The sequence below is a fragment of the Oncorhynchus gorbuscha genome, linkage group LG14, assembly GCF_021184085.1.
Source record: "Oncorhynchus gorbuscha isolate QuinsamMale2020 ecotype Even-year linkage group LG14, OgorEven_v1.0, whole genome shotgun sequence".
NCBI lineage: Eukaryota > Metazoa > Chordata > Actinopteri > Salmoniformes > Salmonidae > Oncorhynchus > Oncorhynchus gorbuscha.
This window is the reverse complement of record NC_060186.1, coordinates 31495912-31506952: the sequence shown is the minus strand read 5'-3', so window position 1 is coordinate 31506952 and position 11041 is coordinate 31495912.

Here is an 11041-nt window from a genome sequence, read left to right as displayed (position 1 = left end):
AACCTGGTTCAGTCTACTTTTCAACAGACACTGGGAGACAAGTTCACCTTTCAGCAGGACAATAACTTAAAACACAAGCCAAACATAAACTGCATTTGCTTACCAAGACGATGTTGACTGTTCCTTAGTGGCCTAGTTCCAATTTAAATTGCCTTGAAGATCTATGGCAAGACTTTAAAAAAGGACTGTTTAGCAATGATCAACAACCAACTTCAGAGCTTGAATTTTTTTAAAGAAACTCACAGCTGCAATCGCTGCCAAAGGTGCAAACTTTTGACTCAGCGGTGTGAATACTTATGTAATTTAGGTATTTCTGAATTGAATTCTAAACATGTTTTCACTTTGTCGTTATGGGGCATTGTGTGTAGATAGGTGAGAAAAAAAATCAATTGAATCAATATGAATTTATGCTGGAACATAACAAAATCTGGAATAACTCAAGGGGTATGAATACTTTCTGAAGGCATTGTACGTTGACTTCTATTACATATGTGCAGTCATGGCTACTTTGGTTGTCAGACTTGTGTATAAAATAGGAATCTCTAAATATGTCATGTGCGACTACACAATCCACCGACTGAGCAAAGGAACATGCCCTTAACTGTGTTTGTCACAGAGCCACAAAGTCATAATTATGTCTAATTATGCCGGCCATTTCTACAATTTTTATTTTAATCTTAACCACACTGCTAACCCCTTTTTATTTATTTTTTATCTCATCGCTGCAACTCCCCAACATGTTTGGGAAGTGAAGGTCAAGCCATGAGTTCCCCTAAACATGACCTGCCAAACCATGCTTCTTAACACCTGCCCACTTAACCCGGTAGCCAGCCACACCAACATGTCAGGAAACATTATTCAACTGACAACAGAGGTCAGCCTGCAGGCGCCTGGCTCGCCACAAGGAGCCGCTAGAACGCAATGAGCCATGTAAAGCTCCCCGGCCAAACCCTCATGACCCTGGGCCAATTGTGTGATTCACCTAATGAAACTCTTAAGGGAACGTCTCTAAAATCGTGAGAATGCTGTTAGCTGGGGGTCTACTGTATATATTTTTAATGCAGACATCTCGTGCTCTTGACTGCCAAGTGTTTTGTCTCACCAGGGGTGATGGTCAGATTCGCGTTTATGGTCAAAGGAATGAGCGTTACACCGAGGCCTGTACTCTGGAGCGGGATGGATTGGAGGTGGAGGGTCCGTCATGCTTGTTGAGCTTGTTGTCATTGCAGGCAATCTCAACGCTGTGCGTTACAGGGAAGACATCCTCCTCCCTCACCCTTCCTGCAGGCTCATCCAGGCACTTAAATCTTTTGTCTTGCCCATTCACCCTCTGATTGGATAAGTATTCAACCCCCTGATGAAATACATGCTAGAACCACCTTTGGCAGCAATTAAAGATGTGTGCCTCTCTGGGTAAGTCTCTTAGAGCTTTGCACACCTGGATTGTACAATATTGTCACATTTTTCTTACAAATATTCTTCAAGCTCTGTCAAGTTGGTTGTTGATCATTGCTAGACAGCCATTGTCAAGTCTTGCCATAGATTTTCAAGCTGATTTAAGTCAAAACTGTAACTAGGCAACTCAGGAACATTCAATATCGTCTTGGTAAGCAACTCCAGTGTATATGTGGCCTTGTGTTTGAGGTAATTGCCTGCTGAAAGGTGAATTTGACTCCCAATGTCCGTTGGAAAACAGACTGAACCAAGTTTTCCTCTAGGATTTTGCCTGTGCTTATGAAAATGTGAAGAGTGGTACTCAGTGACGTGTTTTATTGGATTTGCCCCAAACATAACAATTTGTATTGAGGACATAAAGTTAATTTCTTTGCCACATTTTTTTGCAGTTTTACTTTAGTCCCGTATTGCAAACAGGATGCATGTTTTGGAATATGTTTATTCTGTACAGGCTTCCTTCTTTTCACTCTGTCCTTTACAGTATGTTAGTATTGTGGAGTAACTACAGTGTTGTTGACCCATCCTCAGTTCCCATCCTCATCACCTATCACAGCCATTAAATTCTGTAACTATTTTAAAATCACCATTGTCCTCTTAGTGAAATCCCTGAGCGGTTTTCCTCCTCTCCGACAACTGAGTTAGGAAGGACGCCTGTATCTTTCTAATGACTGGGTGTATTGATGCACCATCCAAAGTGTAATTAATAACTGCACCATACTCAGAGATATTCAATGTCAGTTTTCTTTACTCATGTACCAATAGGTGCCCTTCTTTGCTAACCATTGTAAAACTTGCCAGGTCTTTGTGGTCGAATCTGTGCTTGAAATTCACTGCTTGACTCAGGGACCTTACATATAATTGTATGTGTGGGGTACAGAGATGGGGTAGTCCATGCAACTTATTATGTGACTTGTTAAGCACATTTTTTACTCCAGAACTTATCGAGGCTTGTCATAACAAAAGGGTTGAATACTTATTGACTCAAGACATTTTTTATTAATTTGTAAACATTTCTAGTCGCTCTGGATAAGAGCGTCTGCTAAATGACTTAAATGTAAATGTAAATTTCTAAAAACACAATTCCACTTTGATATTATGGGGTGTTGTGTGTAGATCGTGACACAAAATCTCTATTGAATCCATTTTAAATTCAGGCTGTAACAAAATGGGAAAAGTCAAAGGGTGAGAATACTTTCTGAAACCACTAAAGCTGTTCTACAAGTGGTCTCAGGCAGTCGGCAAATAATGAGCGTTTTCAAGTGGAACTTTAGTAACAATGGTTTAGGGAAAACATTCTGAGATTTATGCTCCTATGAAGGTTCTAATGATGAAATTTGCCTTAAGATGCTTTTGGAAATCTGGGCCCTGCACAGGTTTGACTGAATAAGGTGTACTCCTCTGTCACGATGTGAACCTTTTTGGGTATAGCTAGTGGCTTCCCCCTCGCTCTCTCCTACACCCAGGTTCTGTTATCGCAGGTCGTAAATTCCTGGAGGAGACTCTCCGCCAGCCGAAAGAGACACATAGAGAGAACAAAGGATTTCACATGGCGAACTCCTAAATCCCCAAAATGAGGATTTGATACAAAATGTCCACTTGTGGGAATGGTCCGTGGACACTTATGACAGATATGACGAGTGTGTTTCATTTGGTGACCTCAGAGAGGACAGGAAACACACATGACTATATCTCTGAATACAGTTCAGAATATTTGGCCAAGGAAACATTTCTGGTTGGTCTCAGGGAAGATAAAACAGTTAGGAAGGGAGACTTTTAAAAAGGATTGAGTGAAGTAGCAGCATGTTAAAGAGCAACTAATGAGCATGGAGAGCCTCACAAGTTTGACAATGATCTTTTACAGTTGAAGTCGGAAGTTTACATACACTTAGGTTGGAGTCATTAAAAATTGTTTTTCAACCACTCCACACATTTCTTGTTAACAAACTATAGTTTTGGCAAGTCGGCTAGGACATCTACTTTGTGCATGACAAGTAATTTTTCCATCAATTGTTTACAGACAGATTATTTCACTAATAATTCACTGTATCACAATTCCAGTGTGTCAGAAGTTTATATACACTAAGTTGACTGTGCGTTTAAAAAGCTTGTAAAATTCCAGAAAATGATGTCATGTCTTTAGAAGCTTCTGATAGACTAATTGACATCATTTGAGCCAATTAGAGGTGTACCTGTGGATGTATTTCAAGGCCTACCTTCAAACTCAGTGCCTCTTTGCTTGACGTCATGGGAAAATCAAAAGAAATCAGCCAAGACATCAGAATTTTTTTGAGACCTCCACAAGTTTGGTTCATCCTTGTAAGCAATTTCCAAATGCCTGAAGGTACCATGTTCATATGTACAATCAATAGTACACAAGTATAAACACCATGTGACCTTGTGAAGATGCTGGCGGAAACATGTACAAAATGATCTATATCCACAGTAAAACGATATCCTATATCGACATAACCTGAAAGGCCGCTCAGCAAGGAAGAAGCCACTGCTCCAAAACCACCATAACAAAAGTCAGACTACGGTTTGCAACTGCACATGGGGACAAAGATTGTACTTTTTGGAGAAATGTCCTCTGGTCTGATGAAACAAAAAATATAACTGTTTGGCCATAATGACCATCATTATGTTTGGAGGAAAAAGGGGGACGCTTGCAAGCTGAAGAACACCATCCCAACCGTGAAGCACGAGGGTGGCAGCATAATGTTGTGGGGGTGCTTCGCTGCAGGAGGAACTGGTGCACTTCACAAAATTCATATCATGAGGCAGGAAAATTATGTGGATATATTGAAGCAACATCTCCAGACATCAGTCAGGAAGTTAAAGCTTGGTCGCAAATGGGTCTTCCAAATGGACAATGACCCCAAACATACTTCCAAAGTTGTGTCAAAATGGCTCAAGGACAACAAAGTCAAGGTATAGGAGTGACCATCACAAAGCCCCGACCTCAATCTTAGAGAACATTTGTGGACAGAACTGAAAAAGAGTGCGTGAGCAAGGAGGCCTACAAACCTGACTCAATTAAACTAGCTCTGTCAGAAGGATTGGGCCAAAATTCACCCAACTTATTGTGGGAAGCTTGTGGAAGGGTACTTGAAGTGTTTGACCCAAGTTAAACAATTTAAAGGCAATGCTACCAAATACTAATTGAGGTTATGTAAACTTCTGACCCACTGGGAATGGGATGAAATAAATAAAAGTTCAAATACATAAGTATCTCTCCTATTATTCTGACATTTCACATTCTTAAAATAAAGTGGTAATCCAAATTGACCTAAGACAGGGAATTTTTACTACGATTAGATGTCAGGAATTGTGAAAAACTGAGTTTAAAATATTTGGCTGAGGTGTATGTAAACATCTGACTTCAACTGTATGTACATTTCTCAATTATGGGGTGTGCATCTAATTATTGTATAAAATGAATGAGTAAAGATGAAACTATGTGTGAAATGCTGTAATATGACGTTAAACCTTTAATGTGAAATAATTGTAATTCCCTTTAAAGTTTAACTAAGTAATTGGCCCGCCCCCGTGAGCACAGGAATGATCTGGCATCATTGGAACCGCCCTTTTCTGCTGTTACGAATAAAACCCCTCCTGAGGAAATCCTCTTCAGACCACGTGTATAAAACCCCCTCCTGAGGAAATCCTCTTTAGACCACTTGTACCTCGATGGACACAGGGGGCACAGGTTGAGTTTAGACCACAAAAACCTCAGTACAAGCTTAGATTACAATGGTTGTTGAATTCCTAACCATACCACGTGGAGCATTGGCTTCACGGGTGGAAATGGTTAAACTCTGAGACTATCGAGCCCGACAGAATAAAAGCAAATCTTAGATACTAATTACTAGTCTGCAGCTAGAAAATATGTCAATCTGGGATGCGAAGACCAACAACCGCCGAAACCTCTATTCTATGAGATAATTTCTGAATGGTACTCTGAAGTACACATTCTAACCACGAAATACTTTCGATCTTCAGGGAGGCAGAGAGAGAGACGATGATGAACTGACCCTCCAACAGAAGGACTGACGATTCCAACAGAGATCACGACGGCACACTGGGCGTAAATATATATATATTGATTGCAATTATTCCCGAATGAGTGAGCGTTCATGTGCAAAGGATTAGCATTTCAATTAATATAATTATCAACTGTGTAGTGACTCATTTTGTCTTTCCCGCCGTTCTCAGTCCTCACCCACTTCCCTTTGTCCGCCAAGTCATCATGTCGGCTTAGCCCACTAGGGAACGTCCCATATCATTTCCTTGTAACTATAACTGTTGTTTGTTTATGCATTTCTGTGATTATTTAGTTAGTTAGTAAATTAAATATTAATACAATTGGTGTATGGATGATTCATAGTAAAGGCTGGGTTCGTGCAGATAACCAACAATTTACAACATTTGGAATGAGACTAACGTGAGGTAAAGAATAATTAATTAATTAGAAGGATAATTGATCAGATATTAAAATATCTGAAGAGTTATATTAGGAAAATGATAACTTTGTAATCTGAATATTTCCATTGGTGCCCCGACTTCCTAGTTAATTACATTTACATGATTAGTTTAATCACACAATAATAATTACAGAGAAATGATTTGATAAAATAACAGTCTTCAATGTAATGATGCCAAAGACACGACACCTCAAGGGTGATTAATACTAATTGGCACAGGTTTCTACTTTTCCTGTTATGTGTTGTTGGCTATGTGTGTATTGCGTTGTTTTGAAGAAGAGAGACAATGTGGTGGCACATCTGTGGCTAGGTTTCCATACAATTGGCAAAATAAAATATGCAATTTTTTTCACCAGAGATGTTTCAATCAAATTGATTTGTTGCGGATAAAAGTCTGTTTGTGATGACATAGTGCACATAAGAATACATTTGATGTTAAATTCCCATGTCCCTAATAGAAAATACAAGTTTAATGGGTTTCCATTACATTGAACTCTACTGATGGTTTTGTCACAAAATAATTGCGTTATATAGTGAGTGTGCCCCCTCTGGTATTGGCACGTGTGCTCTAGCTAACAGCTCACAGATACAGTGTGGGTATAGTACATGATGAAATTACTATGGACAAAAAAAAGCCAGATTATTTTGTCAAACGGCAGCCAATCATCATGTCACCAGAATAAGACCCTTGATATTTATTGGAAAGGAGAATCAAGCTCCTCACCTTGCACTTTCACCACCTTGTAAAGTTCATCATAACTTATTTTATCTGTAGCCTAATAAACTGCATTCTTTCCCGAGTCGTAGCACACGTCATCGCGTGACTGCAAGTTTACTTTGATATTTGAGCATAAAATCATTTCCACCAGCATTTCTCGCATAACTAATTTTGCAGACACAAAACATATGTTTTAAATGTGCTGTTTCCATCAGCCCTGTCATGAGATTTTTTATCCAACATGTACTTTACTCGCATAAAAACATTCGATGGAAACCTGTCTTGTGACACAAAATAGAGCATTTTATTCAGCGAATTCTCCATTGGCACATAAGTAAATTTAATTTACATGTGTTAACTGTAAATTACATACTTATTATGTCATTGTCAAGACAATGGCAACACAAAACCTACATTTTTTTATTGTTTATTTCTGACCCATATATCACAGTCATAGGGTTAGCTATGTGCTCAATCATAAATAGTATATAGGCTATAATCTATACATTACCATGGGTGACAACAACAGACATCAGGAAACCTCCACAACTGTTGTCCCTCATCATACAATCAAACATAAATCCAAATAGGCATTTGTCAATCATATAACATACTAACATATACATCATATATTCATATACTATATTTATATGTTAAAAATACTGTACTCAATTACTTGATTCAGTGCTTGGTTATGGGGATAATTTAAGACACTATTGATAAGGGTTTACCACTTGGGTAAAATCAGGTTTAGTATGGAGAGGTCAGGTGCATAATGGATAGAAAATAAATACTCATGCTTTCAATGCTATTTGTATTTTTGTATATCTTTAAAAAATAATTTTGACAACAACATCAACAGTGCAATGCAAATACAATACAAATGGCCGCTCCCATTAGTGGGTGCTCTGGTCAGTGGGTGCACTTGACCCCAGCCCAAAGGGATTTTCCAAGGGTGGGAAGGACCAAGAGCATGGAAGCAAGCGCACCCATAACCACCAGGTATTTTAGTGCAATTACATGAGAGAATGAAAACAATTTTCAAGACGTGTGCTCTTTTAATATATATGTACACACACACACTGTACATACACTACTGTTAAAAATTTTGGGTCCAGTTATAAATGTCCTTGTTTTTGAAAGAAAAGCAAATTTTTTTGTGGTTTAAAATAGCATCAAATTGATCAGAAATACAGTGTAGACGTTAATGTTGTAAATGACTGGAATGTAACTGGAAATGGCAGATTTTTAATGGAATATTTACATAGGCATACAGAGGCACATTATCAGCAACCATCACTCCTGTATTCCAATGGCAAGTTGTGGCTCAAAATGGCTCAAAATGGCCGGAAACAAAGAATTTTCTTCTGAAACTCGTCAGTCTATTCTTGTTCTGAGAAATTAGGGCTATTCCATGTGAGAAATTGCCAAGAAACTGAAGATCTCGTACAACGTTGTGTACTACTCCCTGCCTACTAGGCAGTTGCAAAGAAAAAGCCATATCTCAGACTCGTCAATAAAACGGAAAGATTAAGATGGGCAAAAGAACACAGACACTGGACAGAGGAACTCTGCCTAGAAGGCCAGCATCCCGGAGTCGCCTCTTCACGGTTGACGTTGAGACTGGTGTTTTGCGGGTACTATTTAATGAAGCTGCCAGTTGAGGACTTGTGAGGCGTCTGTTTCTCAAACTACACTCTCTAATGTACTTGTTCTCTTGCTCAGTTGTGCACCTGGGCCTCCCAATCCTCTTTCTATTCTGGTTAGGGCGAGTTTGCGCTGTTCTGTGAAAGGAGTAGTACGAGATCTTCAGTTTCTTGGCAATTTCTCGCATGGAATAGCCTTAAATTCTCAGAACAAGAATAGACTGACGAGTTTCAGAAGACAGTTATTTGTTTCTGTCCATTTTTAGCCTGTAATCGAACCCACAAATGCTGATGCCCCAGATACTCAACTAGTCTAAAGAAGGCCAGTTTTATTGCTTTTTTAATCAGAATGACAGTTTTCAGCTGTGCTAACATAATTGCAAAATGGTTTTCTAATGATCAATTAGCCCTTTAAAATTATAAACTTGGATTAGCTAACACAACGTGCCATTGGAACATAGATGCTTGCTGATAATGGGCCTCAGTACGCCTAGATATTCCACTAAAAATAATCTGTTTCCAGCTCCAATAGTCATTTACAACATTAACAAGGTATACACTGCATCAATCTGATGTTATTTTAATGAACCATCTTTTTGCTTTTCTTTCAAAAACAAGGACATTTTTAAGTGACCACAAACTTTTGAACTGTAGTGTATACAGTATGTGCAACATGATTACATGACACATTTACCGTGGGGCAAAAAAGTATATAGTCAGCCACCAATTGTGCAAGTTCTCCCACTTAAAAAGATGAGAGAGGCCTGTAATTTTCATCATAGGCACACTTCAATTATGACGGACAAAATGAGAAGAAAAAAAATCCAGAAAATCACATTGTAGGATTTTTAATGAATTTATTTGCAAATTATGGTGGAAAATAAGTATTTGGTCACCTACAAATAAGCAAGATTTCTGGCTCTCACAGACATGTAACTTCTTCTTTAAGAGGCTCCTCTGTTCTCCACTCGTTACCTGTATTAATGGCACCTGTTTGAACTTGTTATCAGTATAAAATAGCAATTATTAGGAAATGGAAGACATACAAGACCACTGATAATCTCCCTCGATCTGGGGCTCCACGCAAGATCTCAGCCCGTGGGGTCCAAATTATCACAAGAACGGTGAGAAAAAATCCCAGAACCACACGGGGGGACCTAGTGAATGACACGCAGAGAGCTGGGACCAAAGTAACAAAGCCTACCATCAGTAACACACTACGCCGCCAGGGACTCAAATCCTGCAGTGCCAGACGTGTCCCCCTGCTTAAGCCAGTACATGTCCAGGACCGTCTGAAGTTTGCTAAAGAGCATTTGGATGATCCAGAAGAAGATTGAGAGAATGTCATATTGTCAGATGAAACTTTTTGGTAAAAACTCAACTCGTCGTGTTTGGAGGACAAAGAATGCTGAGTTGCATCCAAAGAACACCATACCTACTGTGAAGCATTGGGGGTGGAAACATCATGCCTTGGGGCAGTTCTTCTGCAAAGGGACCAGGACGACTGATCCGTGTAAAGGAAAGAATGAATGGGGCCATGTATCGTGAGATTTTGAGTGAAAACCTCCTTCCATCAGCAAGGGCATTGAAGATGAAACGTGGCTGGGTCTTTCAGCATGACAATGATCCCAAACACACCGCCCGGGCAACGAAGGAGTGGCCTCGTAAGAAGCATTTCAAGGTCCTGGAGTGGCCTAGCCAGTCTCCAGATCTCAACCCCATAGAAAATCTTTGGAGGGAGTTGAAAGTCCGTGTTGCCCAGCAACAGCCCCAAAACATCACTGCTCTAGAGGAGATCTGCATGGAGGAATGGGCCAAAATACCAGCAACAGTGTGTGAAGACTTACAGAAAACGTTTGACCTTTGTCATTGCCAACAAAGGGTATATAACAAAGTATTGAGATTGTTATTGACCAAATACTTATTTTCCACCATAATTTTCAAATAAATTCATTAAAAATCCTACAATGTGATTTTCTGGATGTTTTTTCTAATTGTGTCTGTCATAGTTGAAGTGTACCTATGATGTGAGTATAATTACAGGCCTCTCATCTTTTTAAGTGGGAGAACTTGCATAATTGGTGGCTGACTAAATATTTTTTGTCCCACTATATATCAATATCACTTACTAGGAATTATTCACAACAGTGTGTCAGTTTAGTGCAAAAATATGTCCAGCAAACATGTCCACATTGGCAAGATGTGGGCCCAATGGGGGCAAAAATATTGGCCCCATGTAGGCTGCCAAATATTAGGCCAATGCTCCTTTGCTCATCATCTCAACGTTGGCCCCAAAGGCATTTGTGCAGAGTGGGCAGCCCATATTTGGTAAAGGCAGCACTCACGTTGCCTGAAATAAGCCCATCTTTTACCAGGAAACATGCCCACATTGGCTTGTGGAAACAGTGCGGAGAGGAAGTTTTCACCACTATTTCAATGTAATTTCTTGTCCTAGAGAGGAAAAGCATGTTTAGATTCCACCTCCGAAGAATGACGAAGGCGACCCAAATTGGGTGTGGGAATTTCCACATAGAATTTCCGCATGGAGTTTAATACAGCTAATATGTTATCTGTATTCAAAAGATTAGCCAGCTGGCTCTATGACTGATTCTGGAGCTGGATTTGTCATACACATTGATTTAGGGAAAACTTTACCACAGATGAAAACCACTGGCCTATCTTTGACTTCTCTATCTATTGTTATCTCCAAAGTTTTGGCATCTTCCATAAATTGCGCCATA